The 15,768-nt window shown below is 44.7% G+C and overlaps 1 protein-coding gene across 1 annotated transcript in view; it reads right to left on the bottom strand.

The window, feature by feature from the left end:
* The window catches only part of LIMS2 (LIM zinc finger domain containing 2), a 42,640-nt gene extending 38,632 nt beyond the window's left edge, over window positions 1-4,008 (bottom strand). The window contains exon 1 of the mRNA XM_030324760.1: window positions 3,987-4,008. The gene's annotated coding sequence lies outside the window, so the exon portion shown is untranslated. The remainder of the gene's footprint in view (window positions 1-3,986) is intronic.
* Between the last annotated feature and the right edge of the window lie 11,760 nt (window positions 4,009-15,768).

The raw sequence follows: 15,768 nt of genomic DNA, 5'->3' as shown, positions 1-15,768 counted from the left end.
TGGGGTCCGCCCCGCCCGCGAGGGGGTGGTGGGAAGCGGGGGGAGTGGGGGCGGAGGGGTGGGCCCTGCCACTCGGCGCGGCCCCTGCTCTGGGGACACCCGAGCCTGGCCTGCGGCGGGCGCGGGTCACGTCCTCCCTCCCCCCCCCCCCCCCCCCCCCCGGGCTTCGCTCGCCACCTCCCCGGATTCCCGGCATAGTTTTCCTTTTAAAGGGAGTGAAGTTATAATAACCGCGAAGGAGCCCCCCAACCCCGCCGGGACGCCCCCCCCCCCCCGCGCTCCCGCTCCGCTGTCCCCGGCCGCCCCAGAACTCGAACGCTGGCGGGCCGACCGGGATTGGGGGACACCGAGGGACGGTGCTCGGACCACCTCCCCGCTGCCTCCAAGCCCCGAGCTCCTGCTGCGGCCCCAGGTCCAAGAGAGGGGTCACCTTCACGCTTCCGTGCTTCACACAGACCTTTCTGGGCACCAACTCCCTCCCGGGGGCCCTGGGGACCCCCCCAGTGCACGTCGTCCCACCCCGGGGGAGCCCAAGGTGGAGGGGGGCGTCCCTTCAACCCGTGAGCCTGAGTCTACATACTGAGATGCCAGACCAGTGCCCTCCCTGGGAAATAACCATTTCAACCCAAGCATGTGAGTAACCCCTAACCTAGCAAAAGGTACCTTACAATGGAGAAACCCAATGCCCGAGTTGGGGAGGGGAACCGAGCACTCCTTTCTATGATGAAGCACTACTGACAAGATAGGGAAGAGCCCTTTAAAGTGGCCCTGTGACACAGAATCATTTGCGGAATCTATTCTGAGAAAAATATTACATAAACAAAAAAAACCCTCACTCACTCTACCTACAGGCACATATTTCCAGCTGGGCTGTGGAGTGTAGCATATAACTGGAAGCAACCCAAATATCACACCGTGAGGCCAGGGCCGAGCCGCCTGATCTATTAACCCTACCGAACATCAAACATCCTATCACTTCTAGCTTGGCAACAGATAAAGACTATCTAGAAATGACAGTGCAAAGTAGCAACGCACAAATAAACAGTGGAATTCAGAAGGGAGAGTTGATAGTGACACACAGAGTTACACCTGCAGAAATGAGCTCGATAAAGGCGTCTGTTCCTAAGCAGCTGGTATCTTGAAACCAGAGCAGTTTGCACTTGTTAGTTCTTTTGCAGTGGTATCCTAGCTAATAAATAGTGTTTTACTGTAACTTGATGGTTGATTAAGCATCAAGTATGGATGACTTCTTGGTTCATCTGCCTGTTTAAGGAGAAATGCTTTCCACAATTGCTGATGCAGAGGAACAGGTGTGCCAGGGGCTGTGCTCCAGAAATGGACTGCCCGACTCGATAGTTCATTGAATGTTGGGGTCCTACAGGAACCAAAAAGGATGAAAAGTAGAAGGGAGAACACCACAGGGACCTGCTCCCTGCCCCAAGGGGATCCCACGCCTACCTGAAAGCCTGAAAGCCTCCTTAGCCTGGTTGCTGAGCACAGGAAGATGTGCCTGTAGCCAAACCAGAGCCCTCTGCTGCTCGCCCTACCATGTAGCATGCCTCATCCTGGGGCCAAGGGCAAGCTCAACAGGAAGGAGCTTGGTGGCAGCTGTGGGCATCAGTCAGCTCTGCTGAAGATACAAAGGCTCCAAGGAGCCATGTGCCAGCCTCATGCAGATTTGCAGGAAAGAGCTGCAGTTGCCTGGCAGTGGTCACTCACTCACATCCATTCATCCCAGAGTAATGATGCTATTCAGGCACTGGGGGTAGAGCAGTGAACAAGAGGACATGCGGTGGGGGGCAAACAGTAAATAAAACATAAACGTGACTTCAGGCAGGGGCAGTGCTGCAAAGAACAGAACAACATGAGGAGCTGCTTTAGGTTGGAGGCATAAGGAAGGCTTCTGAGGAGTGGCATTGGAGCTAAAACCTGAATGAGGAAAAGAGCCAGCGGGGGGGGGGGGGGGCAGCCAGGGCAGTGGCCCTGAGGTGGGAATGGGCTCGGGAGCTCAAGGTCAGAAAGAAGGTGGTGTCTCTGGAGAAGAGAGACGCAGAGGGCATGGGAAATAAGGGAGAGGGGCCAGGGGGCCAGAGCACAAGGGCCACATTAGTGTTTGGATTCCACCCTTAGAACAGTGGGGGATTCTTGGGTGCCTGGGTGGCTCAGTCAGCTCAGTCGGCTAAGCGGCCGACTTCGGCTCAGGTCATGATCTCGTGGTCTGTGAGTTCGAGCCCTGCATCAGGCTCTGTGCTGACAGCTCAGAGCCTGGCGCCTGCTTTGGATTCTGTGTCTTCCTCTCTCTCTCTGCCCCTCCCCCCCAAGCTCTGTCTTCTTCTTAAAAATAAATAAATGTTAGAAAAAAAATTTTTTTAAACAGTGGGGGTTTCTAAGTAAGGACAGACACAACACCCTCTGGGACTCAGGGGGCTTCCCCCTCATGCCCCTCTCTAGCTGACAGCTACACCTGAGCCAGCCCAGTGCCCAAGGATGCTAAGGTAGGGCTCAGGGTTCATGGAGCCAAGGGAGGGGCTGGGCTTCCTCTGACCAGACCAGCCTAATTAGTAGCATGAGGACAGAGAAACTGGGGATCCCCAAATGCCTCAACTTGTATCTAGATTCAAAGTCCCACCCCCATGTGATGGTGGGGCCTTGCAGCCCCGAGGAAGTCTCAGGGTCTCTCACCATGGCCCAGGTCCCAAAAGGAGCCAGGGTGCCTTCCCAGCACAAAGGACCTGTGTCATGCCTATTTAATGATGGCCCATGTGAAATGGGGCACCCTAACCATTCTGCGCAAAGGGCCTCTCCCCCGAATCTGGTTTAGGCATCTCTGCCTCAGGGCACTGGGGATAGCTAAACTGGGCTGTCGTCAAGCAGGAGTGTATAACTGGAACCAAAGTGTATTCCAGAAGTGGCCTGTGACAATCCCCAGGGAAGGACAGGGAAGCACCTGGATGGCACAGAGGAGAAGCTGGAGGCTCTAGCTGGAGCCTGGCCAAAAATGAGTAGTGGGTGCATACCCGCCTCTATACGCCCACAGAAAGCAGATCATTTGCTGCTTTAACAATGAAATATTTCTATTTTAAAATGGGAGCATGCCTTCAGACAGTGATCTGCTATTATACACATCATCTGACCAGCCCAACATGACCTTCCTTCTTCCTGGCCCAAGCAGAGCTCAGTGAAAGAAGTCTGATTAGCATTATGGCAGAATCATAAGCCACCAATTCTTTTAGAGCTTGCAGAACAAAAGAGACTCAGAGGTTGTCTTAGCCTATGGAGAACACAGAACCCTTCTTGAGGGTCTGGATTACCCAGGGGTATAACAGGACCACGGAGCTTCACAACTCCTCTGCAAAGACAGGCTGGCCTTGGACTCTGAAAAGAAAATGCCACTTCTCTCTTACCTTAGCTCTGGGGCAGGCTTGATGAAACTCACAGACTTGGAACAAGAGTGGCCTCGCACAACCCCAAACAGCATTCAGGAATGCCACATGTTTGCACCACAAAGCATCACTGCGTGGTCCAACAAGAAATCACTTGTACACTGTGATCACAGAGATTTTCACCTGCAGGGGCACCAGCCTCTCTCTGCTCCTAAGGACACCTCTCTTCTACACATGGGGTTCTCTTTGCCTCCTCTTTCCCATTAGGACAGCCAACCCACCAACCATCTCCAACCTCTGTCCAGAATAAAAATCAGCTGTGCCCGCACCACCATGATCCCCAACCCCAACCTGTCCACACTTGGTCTCATCCACGGAAGGCCTAGCATCCAGCCAAGGTGAGCAGGCTTTCACCATCTGCATGCCACATAAGGGTGTGTGAGGCTAAACCAGGAGGCAGACCACCCTGGGGCTGTTCCTTCACCCCAACATTAGCAACATTGTCATGATCACTTAAAGGACATAAAGGGAATGGCAGGGACCAAGCCCCATACACATCTCAAAAGCAAAGAGTACCCCTCAGGCGCCATGCAGTGTCTCTACCTCAGGGGGCTGAGTCTCCACTCCACCTCCTTCTGCTGCTTCCTTCCCTGAGCGCTGCCAGCACCTTCTCTGGCGGAAAAAGCAGCTGCCCAGACCGCTTGGCACAGCCACTTGGAGAAGGACTGGGCAGCAGCTGCTAGGAGTGTCCAGCCGCCACGGGTACCCAGATATTCCAGCGTCACCTCTCCCCAGGCAAGAGGCTCCGCTTGAGCTAGAGGGTGGGCCCGAGGCACCTTGGGGTCAGGAGAGGGTGGAGGAAGCCAGGAAGGAAAGGCCGGCCTCCCTCCGGAGGTGGTTGCAGGGCGGGCCACTGAAAGCCTATTCCCCCCGCAGGCCCAGGAGCCGGGCCAGCAGAACAAAGGAGCCACAGCTGCCCTCCACATTCAGAGACCAGAAAAGAGGCAGCTGCCAGGGTGGCATCCATTTGGCAGCCGCTAAAATGAGCATTTACTAAACTCCTGAGTTCATGAGTCCCCAGGGAGGCCTGATGTTTACAGCACTTACACACGCCAAAACCAAGCCCTACAAGGGCACAGAGAAAAGAAAACCCGCAACTACTTTGAATAACCCAAGGACAGTTACTGAGACACCTTCTTGCCAGTTATTATTTTCCCTGAAAGGAGGGAAATCTCAGGATTATTTGTATGATTTTAATTATTTTCTAATATTTTGCTATAAAAATTTCATTGTAGGGGCGCTGAGGTGGCCCAGTCGGTTGAGCGTCAGACTTCGGCTCAGGTCATGATCTCACGGTCTGTGAGTTCGAGCCCCTCATCGGGCTTTGTGCTGACAGCTCGGAGCCTGGAGCCTGGAGCTTCGGATTCTGTCTCCCTCTCTCTCTGCCTCTCCTCCACTCACGCTGTCTCTCTCTCTCAAAAATAAATAAGCATTTCTTTTACAAGTTTTTTTTTTTTTTAAATTTTCATTGTATTGGGAAATGCCCAGAAGTAGAAGCAAACTTCCTTGAGCTTCACCCCCAAAGATGGGTGCCAACAATACTCTGATTCCAGTCTTATCTGCACGCAGTCACTGTGCGCACAATTGTGATCCTTTTGTGCTTGAAATTTCACATCATTTCTTCATGGCAAACGTCCACGCTGTGCAGCACTTATCAGAGCTGCCCAGTTGTACAGCTCCGGGGCATCCTTCACACTGTGCTGTACACACTGTCCCAGGGTCTCCTCGGACTCGTGCTATGTGGGGGGCAGAGGCTGGCATTCACAGGCACTATGTGCACAGTTCGTAGATCCAGCTTTCACGAGGATAACCGGGTTTTGTTTTTCAGTCAAATTTTATACCCGAGCATGAAACTATTTACTTTGTGTAACACGGCACCCAACAGAGGCCTGGCTAGATAGACAGCAGGCACTCAACTATTTGTTGGAACCAGTGATGTTATGCTGTATTGCCATGTTGTTTAAAATAACCTGCGTCTGTGTTATAAATATGCTATACACCGTGTTATAAATATGCTATGGAGAATGTAAACTCTCCAAGACAGACTCTTGCCTTGTTCGCTGCTCTTTCCGCCAGACCTAGAACAGGGCTCTACTCAGAGAAGTTGCTCAGTAAATATTTGTTAGATAAACGTCGTTTTAAGCATTCTTGGTAAGTTTCATACGCTTGTGAGCTGCCTGAATGTGAATGCATTATCACTCTTATTGATCAAAACATCTCAGATGCCATTTTACTCACCACATGCAGTCCTGAACTGAATTTGTACAAACAAAAAAGTTTATTTACACCTAGGGAATTCATAATGTGAAGAAACCTCGATGGAAAGAATTCTTTTAAAAACAGAATCTTTTTGCAAAGGCACCTGGTGCTCAAACTCATGTTACACATTGCAGACTCTGGTAGCTGCACAAGAGTCCAAGGCTCGCCGCAGGAGAGGCAGATGTGGCGGCCCCGAGGCACAGCGACTCTGACCAGAGTGGATGTTGTTCATCAAATGCACATGTGCAAAGGGAGGCCCTGGGCCTCTGACGAGCAAGCGCCACCCAGACAAGCCACAATTCCACTGGCACATCTGTCCATTAGGCTCCGGTCCATTAGTGTGAAGTCCAAGCCTGAGGGCACAGCAGAGACTCACCACATGTTTTTTTTTTCCTGGGGACACCCCAAGTTGGCAATATGAACAGGCTCAGAGCCCAAGGATTATGCCCGGTGAAAAGCAGGTGGACACACGTGGGAGACCAGGGGCTGGGCCTTTATTCTGTGAAGTTCAGACATGACAAGAGTTGAAAAACCCACACTGTTCAGGGCAGTGCAGCATGCTGGTTTGAAGAGCACGGACCATCCAGTCTCACGCTTACTGTCACCAAGGCAGGTGCTTCCCTACTCTGGGCCTCAGTCTACTTATCTGTAAAATAGAGCAGATAATAATAGTACCTCCTTCATAAAGAAATTTGTGGGGATTAAATAAACTCCTCTAGGTAAGCAATTCTCAAACTTCTTGGTCTTTTTTTTACACTCCTAAAAAGTACTGAGGACACAGAAGAGAGTTGATTTATGTGGGCTGCATCTATCAATATTTACCATCTTGGAAGTGAAAATGAAACATTTTCTTAACCAGCTGTTAATTCATTTTAAAATCAAGTGAGAAAACTATTATGTACTAACATAATGTACCTTTAGGAAAACTATTTTCCAACAAGAAGTAATTACTGAGACACCTGTACCCAGCCACAAGAAAGCAGCAGGAACCAGACAAAATATATGAAACAGACAAAATATAGAAAACGTAGGTGTTCAAGACACTGAACATCAGGCAACAAAGGACAATGATCAAGAGACAGGAAACAAATGAGTGAACCTGTGACTGTCCCAGCTCAGTGCTTCAAGAGTATTTCCAGGCCTTCATCCGTGGATGAGGAAGCCAGGTGGACACGAATGGACTCCCTTAGTCAAAGAGACAGAGCTGAAATCCCAGGGGACCAAGACAGCTAGACTTTGCAGGACTGGCACTGGAAAGGAGAGAGAGAGAGCTCCAAAGATCTCCAGAGGATCCCCCTCAAGCCTTAGACTGAGACATGCGTGTGCTCCAGGTCAGGGGATAGCGCTTGGCACTCACATAACGCAAAGAATAATGCCTATTTCCACCAGCCATATGGGGAAACCCCAGCACAGAATAGAAACCACCCAAACTGAACACAGTTGGGAGACTGAAGAAAGTGAAGAAAACCTCAGGGACCTGTAATACTTTCTCAGAAGAGTAAAATGTCAACACCAGTAACTGCCTAAGCTACAAATAATATGACTTTTTAGAGTAACCACTAAAAACAAACAAAAAAAGAAACAACTATGTAAAGAGGTACACCCCCAAAATACCATAGATAGATCAAAGTGGAATTCTAAAAATATTCGAGAGTTACACAAGGAGGCAAGATAAACAGGAATGATATGTTGATACACACACAACTTGGACATATCTCAAGGTCATTATGCCCAGTGGGAAAAGCCCATCTTAAAAGATTATATACTGGATGATTCCATTCATAAAACATCCTTGAAATAACAAAATTATAGAGAATGAAAACAGATGAGTGGTTGCCAGGGATTGGGAACGATTGGGGCAGGGGGTAAGTGTGATTATAAAAGAGTTTTCTGATTCATTAATGTGGGCTGTCTTTCCATTTATTTCGATTTTACTTTCATCAAGAAATGTTTGTAGTTTTAAGCATGTAAGTCTCACACTCCTTTAGTTTATTCGTATTTTATTATGTTTGATGTGATTGTATGTGGAGTTGTTTTCTCAATTCCCTTTTCAGATTTTTCACAGTGTATAGAAATATAATTAAAGTTCATAGATTCCTCTGGCACCCTACAACCCTGCTGAACTTGTTCATTGTTTCCAGTAGTTTCATAAGGGATTTCTTAAGCTTTTCTATCCACCAGATGTCACCTGCAAAAAGAGATAGTTTTACTTCTTCCCTTCCATTATTGATTTTTATTCATTTTTCTCCCTATTTTCCCTGGCTAGAATATCCAGTACACTGCTAAATAGAAGTCTTGTTCCTAATCTTAGGCTGAAAGTACAGTCTTTCACCATTAAATATATTAGCTGTGGGTTTTTCATAAATCCCTTTATCATGTTGAGGAATTTCTCCTCCCTTCTTTGTTGTTTGCATGTTTTATTTGTCAAATGCTTTTACTATATCAGAAAGATTAAAAGATCTTATCACCTTTGTCCTTCATTCTCTTAATGTAGTGTATTACATTGATGTTCATATGTTATTCCAACCTTGCAATCCTGCAATAAGCCCCACTTGGTCATGGTGTATAATCTTTGTATATGTTGCTGGATTTGGTTTGCTAATATTTAGTTGAGGATTTTTGTGTATATTCATAAGAAATGTTGGTCTGTAGTTTTCTTTTTTGTGATGTCTTTCTTTAGTTTTGGAATCAAGGCCTTGACCTCACAGTATGAGTTGGGGAGTGTTCCCTCCTCTTCTATTTTTGGAAAAGTCTGTGAAGGATTGGTGTTAATTTTTTAAACATTTGGTAGAATTCCCTAGTGAAGCCTCTGGTCCTGGGTTTTCCTTTGTGGGTAGTTTTTTCTTTTTTATTATTGATTTTTATTTTTTACTTTATATCCAACTTAGCATATAATGCAATAATGATTTCAGAAGTAGAATCCAGTGTTTCATCCCCTATGTATAACACCCAGTGTTATTCCCAACAAGTGCCTTCCTCAATGCCCCATGTCCATTTAGCCCATCCCCCCTCCCACAGTCCCTCCAGCAACCTTCAGTTTCTTTTCTGTATTTAAAAGTCACTTATGTTTTGTCCCCCTCCCTGTTTTTATATTATTTTTGCTTCCCTTTCCCTTATGTTCATGTTTTGTATCTTAAATTCCACATGAGGGAAGTCACATGATACTTGTCTTTCTCTGACTAATTTCACTTAGCCTAATACCCTCTAGTTCCATCCACGTAGTTGCAAATGGCAAGATTTCACTCTTTTTGATTGCTGAGTAATACTCCATTGTATATATATACCACATCTTCCTTATCCATTCATCCATCAATGGACATTTGGGCTCTTTTCATACTTTGGCTATTGTCTATAGCGCTGCTATAAACATTGGGGTGGATGTGCCCCTTCAAAACAGCACTCCTGTATCCTTAAGATAAATACCTAGTAGTGCAATTGCTGTGTCATAGGGTAGTTCTAATTTTTTGAGGAACCTCCATACTGTTTTCCAGAGGGGCTGCACCAGTTTGCATTCCCACCAGAAGTGCAAAAGAGTCCTCCTTTCTCCACATCCTCACCAACATCTGTCATCGCCTGAGTCGTTAATGTGAGCCATTCTGACAGGTGTGAGGTGATAACTCATTGTGGTTTTGATTTGTATTTCCCTGATGATGAGTGATGTTGAGCATTTTTTCATGTGTCTGTTAGCCATCTGGATGTCTTCTTTTGAAAAGTGTCCATTCGTATCTTTTGCCCATTTCTTCACTGGATTATTTTTTTGGGTTTTGACTTTGATAAGTTCTTTATAGATTTTGGATACTAACCCTTTACCTGATATGTCATTTACAAAGATCTTCTCCCAATCCGTAGGTTGCCTTTTAGTTTTGCTGATTATTGTGGGTAGTTTTTAAATTACTAATTCAATCTCTTTGTTATAGGTCTATTCAGATTTTCAGTTTCTTCTTGAGTCAGTTTTTATACTTTATGTGTTTCTATGAATGTGTCCATTTTGTCCAGATTATCTAGCTGGCTGGTGTAGAATTGTTCAGTTTTCTTTTACAATCTTTTTTACTTCTGTAAGATTGAAAGTAATATCCTTTCTTCCGTTTCTGATTTTAGTCGTTTGAGTGTTGTTTTCTTGGTCAGGTAAGCTAAAGGTTTGTCAGTTTTGTTGATCTTTTCAAAGACCGAACCTTCGGTTTCATTGTTTTTTTCTATTTTTTTTTCCTCTTCTCTATTTCATTGATTTCTACTCTAATCTGTATTGTTTCCTTTCCTTCTGCTTGCTTTGGATTTAGTTTGCTCATCTGTTTCTAATGTCTTAAGGTAAAAAGTTTAAATATTGATTTAAGATCTTTCTTCTTTTTTAATGTAGACTTTTATAGGTATATATGGCCCTTTCAGCACTGCTTTTCCTGCATCCCTTAAGTTTCTGTATGTTTGTATTCATTTTCAATTAAAATGGTTTTATTTATTTATTTATTCTTTGACTCATTTGTTCTTTAGGAATGTGTTACTTAATTTCCACATATTTATAAATTTCCCAAATTTCCTTCTGTTACTGATTTCAAACTTCATTCAATTGTGGTCAGAGAACTTACTTTGTAGAATATCAACCATCTTTGATTTATTGAGTTTTGTTTTAATGGTCTAGCATATGATCTATTCTGGAGAATGTATAATCTGAGGTTGTTGGATGCAGTGGTCTAGAGATGTCTCCTTCCTTTTTCTGTGTTATTATTATATCTACTACATCCATCTATATTGTAAACCCCAAAATACATTGTTTTAATTATTTTACATAATCTTATGTCTTTCTAAAAGTGAAAGTGAAGCAATTATATATTTATACAGTTTATTGTATTAACCTTCTTATTTAGCATTTCTGATTCTATTTCTTCTTGTAGACTTGAGTTACCATTTGGTGTCATCACCTTACTCCAAAACAGCTGTGTTCCCATCTACCTCCTTTGTGCTATTACAAAATGTTGACTCATATTATGTTTCTGTATGTAAAAAGCCTAGCAGTATGAGCATATACCTATGTCTTAGGTCATTACATTTTAAATCAGTTTAGAGAAGAAGAGAAATGAAATATACAATTATACTGCCTTTTGTAATTACCTACCTTTACTGACACTGTTTTTCATGTGGATTTTAGTTACTATCTGGTGTCATTTGCTTTCAGTCTGAAGAACTTTTTGTGTTTCTTATAAGTCAGGCCTGCCAGCAATAAGTTCTTTCAGTTTGCCTTTATTTTGTCTTTATTTCTTGAAAATAGTTTTGCTGGATATAGAATTACTGGTTGACAGGTTTCTACTTTAAGCACTTTAGATATGTCTTTTGGGGGCGCCTGGGTGGCGCAGTCGGTTAAGCGTCCGACTTCAGCCAGGTCACGATCTCGCGGTCCGTGAGTTCGAGCCCCGCGTCGGGCTCTGGGCTGATGGCTCAGAGCCTGGAGCCTGTTTCCGATTCTGTGTCTCCCTCTCTCTCTGCCCCTCCCCCGTTCATGCTCTGTCTCTCTCTGTCCCAAAAATAAATAAACGTTGAAAAAAAAAAAAAAAATTAAAATAGATATGTCTTTTGGCCTCCACTGTTTCTGATGAGACATCAGCTGTCGCTCTTAGTGCACTTTCCTTACATGTGATGAATTGTTTTCCTCTTGCTGCTTTTAAGACTTTATCTTTGGGGCGCCTGGGTGGCGCAGTCGGTTAAGCGTCCGACTTCAGCCAGGTCACAATCTTGCGGTCCGTGAGTTCGAGCCCCGCGTCGGGCTCTGGGCTGATGGCTCAGAGCCTGGAGCCTGTTTCCGATTCTGTGTCTCCCTCTCTCTCTGCCCCTCCCCCGTTCATGCTCTGTCTCTCTCTGTCCCAAAAATAAATAAACGTTGAAAAAAAATTTTTTTAAAAAGACTTTATCTTTGTTTTTCAACCTTGTGACTATGTTATGTCTAGGCATGGATCTCTTTGTGTTTATCCTACTTGAAGCTCATTCTTCTTGAACATATAAATTAATGCTTTTCATCAAATTTGGGGACTTTTCAGCTATGACTCCTTCTAATAATTCCTTTGCCCCTTTTCTCTTCTGTCCATTATGCATATGTTAATGCATTTAATAGTGTCTCACATTTCTCTGAAGCTCTGATCGTTCTTCTTTTTTTCTCCCCATTTTACATGTTGAATTATCTTTATTACTATATCTTCAGACTCACTGTTTCTTTCTTCTGCCAACTCAAATCTACTATTTAAACTCCCAGTAATTTTTTTATTTTAGTTATTGTACTTTTCATCTCCAGAATTTTTATTTGGTTCTTCTTCTTTATAATTTCTATCTCTTTGTTGCTATTCTCTATCTGATGAGATACTGTCATCAATTCTTCAATTCTTTAAGTATGGTTTTCATTAGTGCTTCAAGAATATTTACAATGGCTGGCTTTTGTTGTTATTTTTTGTGAGAGAGCCTGCGAGTGCATGAGTGGGGGAGGGACAGAGGGAGAGAGAGAATCTTAAGCAGGTGATGCAGGGGCTCAGTCTCACGACCATGAGATCATTACCTGAGCTAAAATCAAGAGCCAGACACTTGGGCGCCTGGGTGGCTCAGTCGGTTAAGCGGCTGACTTCGGCTCAGGTCATGATCTTGCGGTCCGTGAGTTCGAGCCCCGCGTTGGGCTCTGTGCTGACAGCTCGGAGCCTGGAGCCTGTTTTGGAATCTGTGTCTCCCTCTCTCTCTGACCCTCCCCCGTTCATGCTCTGTCTCTCTCTGTCTCAAAAATAAATAAACGTTTAAAAAAAATTAAAAAAAAAAGAGGCAGACTCTTGAGCCACTGAGGTGCCTCTACAATCCTACAATGGCTGTTTTCAAGTATGTGTCTACTAAGTCCAACATCCGGGCCCCTTCAAAAGCAGTTTGTATTGGTCACTTTTTTCCTGTGTGGGGTCATAATTTCCTCTTTCATTGCATGTCTCAAAATTGTTTCTGTTGAAAACTGACATTTTAGATATTATGCTATAGCAACTCTGGGTACTAATTACCTCCATCTCCCAGGGGTTGATGTTTTTGTTTGCTTGGCTATTTATTTGTATAGTGACTTGCTGAACAAACTCTGTAAGGCCTATTTCCCTGGTAGTGTGCAGCTTCTGATGTTCCTATTAAGATTTTGTCTTGTTTTTCTCTCTTAACCTGGCTTTCTAGCAGTCATCCTTGGGGTAGCACAAGTCACTTACTGGTCAAAATTTTTTTTACCCTTTACCATTGAAAGTGTGTGAGTCTTAAATGCTGCTACCACAGTCTGAGGAATTTATTTGTTGGCTGTTTGGTTGGCTAATTCGTTTTTACCCATGTGCAGCCAGAGACCGGTAGCTTGGATTTTCCCCCTCTGATCACTCCTGAAATTGCCCAGCCATGGCCACGCACAGTCTTTCAGACTCCAAGGGATGTGTGTGATATTATATGAAAGCCTGGCTTCCCAGGCATTGTCCCTGTATCAGAGTAGCTTATTGTTCAACCAGTGTTTGGTCAGAAATTGCACTTAAGGCCCTTGTATCAGCAAGGTTTCTTTCCTGTGTTAATTTGTCTTTGTGCAGCCTGGGGAGTGTTTCCAAATCTGCTCCATGTCCTGATGTGATTTCTTCTCAGTGGGTGAATGTTTTATATACAAACTTACTGACACCCAGGGTTGACTGTGATCCAAGGAGCATTCTTCTTGGTTATTGCTTTCCCTGGTTCTGTTAAATGTCTGATGAGATACTAGTGCTTGTTGCCACTAGTATCATGTAGCTATAAGCACCTTCCTAATTCCTCTTGACCAAAATCTCCACTGTTTTCAACAATACCCTTAGAATTTCCCACTCTCTGTTCCAAATAAAGTCAGTCCCCCTCAGACAGAGCTGGGAGTTCTTAATCCTTGTGGCCAGACTCTTCCCCTGGACAGAATCTCTGCACCCTGCACAGGATCTAGACTTAGGGATAGCAACCCACTTATCCCAGAGTAACCCTTCTCTAAAAGTGATCTCTGGGGTGATGGTATTCCTGTTCTTTTAGGCTTGCCCCTCCTGGTGTGGAGCCTCCCCTATAAGCCAGCTGGGGTGGTGGCAGGGATAGAGGTCCCAGCATCCGTGGCTTGCTCAGCTACAGGAGAGCTTCTACTCTACATATAGGATCTGGGAGGGGAAAGCCCTCCTCTTCTTGACTACCCCAAGTAGAGTACCTGGAGTAGCATTTCTGTAAGATGGAGCTGGCAGGGCTGTTGCCACAGATTTCTTATTGAGATTTAGTAGATTTTCTTGAATGACTGTTTCTCTACTTGCTGTATACACTTAGGATAATTTCCAGGACTTTATTGTTTTTAATAATTTTCTCCAGTTAAATGTTGTTTTGTTGGGGAGTGAGTCCACCATGGTGAGTCCACCATCTTTACTCCAATATTCCAAAAACAAGTTCACCTCTGTGATTTCTTTCACCGACTTTCCACCTAGTGGTGTTGACGGCATGAGTTTTATGGGTCTCCTAGCCATTATATACTTCACTAATCAAGGTTGCTCATACCTTACCCTGTAAGATGGCCCACTGGTTTTTTTCACATCTAATTTTAAAACTGTGAGAAACAAATTTTGTCTTTCAAATTAAATTATTAAATTACTTAAATCATCCAATTCCTTTTTCTTCAAATCCTCAATAAGTGGTGTTAAAGTGATAATGCAACTGAACTGGAACAGTATTACTTGAAAATACTGAAAATATGCATAACAATAAAGTAAGGGCACCTGGGTGGCTCAGTCGGTTAAGCATCTGACTTCGGCTCAGGTCATGATCTCATGGTTCATGGGTTCAAGCCCCACATCAGGCTCTGTGCTGACAGTTTGGGGCCTGGAGCCTGCTTTGGATTCTATACCTCTCTCTCTGTCCCCTGCTCACACTCTCTCTCTCTTTCAAAAAATAAATGAATAAACATTAAAAAAAAAAACCCTTGTTTTAAATAAGCTATATTTTTAACATTGTGAAACACAAAACGCATGGTACAATTAAGGAGATAATTTTATTCAGCCTACTGCACTAGGGAGAAGGTTCATTAATAAGGAGCGCCTCTAAGCAAAGGGGGCCTGGACTTCACAGAGGCAGGTGAACAAGGGAGTCATGAGAAAGGGTAGAGGTGGGTCCAAGGTGCAAGCACAGGATGGTCCTTGGCAATTAGCCATTTCTCAGAACTCAAAAGGGTTGAGGGGCGCCTGGGTGACTCAGTCGGTTGAGCATCTGACTTCGGCTCAGGTCATGATCTCGCAGTTGACAAGTTCGAGCCCCGCATGGGGCTCTGTGCTGACAGCTCAGAGCCTGGAGCCTGCTTCGGATTCTGTGTCTCCCTCTCTCTCTGCCCCTCCCACATTCATGCTCTGTCTCGGTCTCAAAAATACATAAACATTAAAAAAAATTTTTTTAATAAAAAAAAAAAGGGTTGGGAGTTTTTCTGCCTTCCAGCAGCACAGAGGTCAAATAAAACTCAGTATGATTAATCCCTTCAAATGTCTGTTGTTGCTGAACAACTCAGAGGCAATCATGAGCCTCCGGAGTGAGTGAAGCAGGGTCTAAGAAATTCTATCTCAACACACTCTTTTTTTTTTTTTCAACGTTTATTTATTTTGGGGACAGAGAGAGACAGAGCATGAACGGGGGAGGGGAGGGGCAGAGAGAGAGGGAGACACAGAATCGGAAACAGGCTCCAGGCTCTGAGCCATCAGCTCAGAGCCCGACGCGGGGCTCGAACTCATGGACCGCGAGATCGTGACCTGGCTGAAGTCGGACGTTTAACCGACTGCGCCACCCAGGCGCCCCTCAACACACTCTTAAATACAGAGAACAAACTGGTGGTTGCCAAGAAGGGAGGTGGAAGAGAATGGGTGAAATAGATGAAGAGGCTATAAAATAAGTAAGACATGGAAATAGTCAATAATACTGTAAAAGCATTGTATGGTGACAGGTGGTGACTACACTTATTGTGGGAAGCACTGAGCAATGGGTAGAATTGCTGAATCAACTCTAACCTGACACTAACCAAATCAAACTTGAAACTAACATATAATACTGTTTGCCAATT

This window comes from Lynx canadensis, chromosome C1 (assembly GCF_007474595.2).
Source record: "Lynx canadensis isolate LIC74 chromosome C1, mLynCan4.pri.v2, whole genome shotgun sequence".
In the NCBI taxonomy this organism is placed as follows: Eukaryota; Metazoa; Chordata; class Mammalia; order Carnivora; family Felidae; genus Lynx; species Lynx canadensis.
Note: the sequence above shows the minus strand (reverse complement) of the source record. Positions and strands in the feature narration are given on the sequence as shown.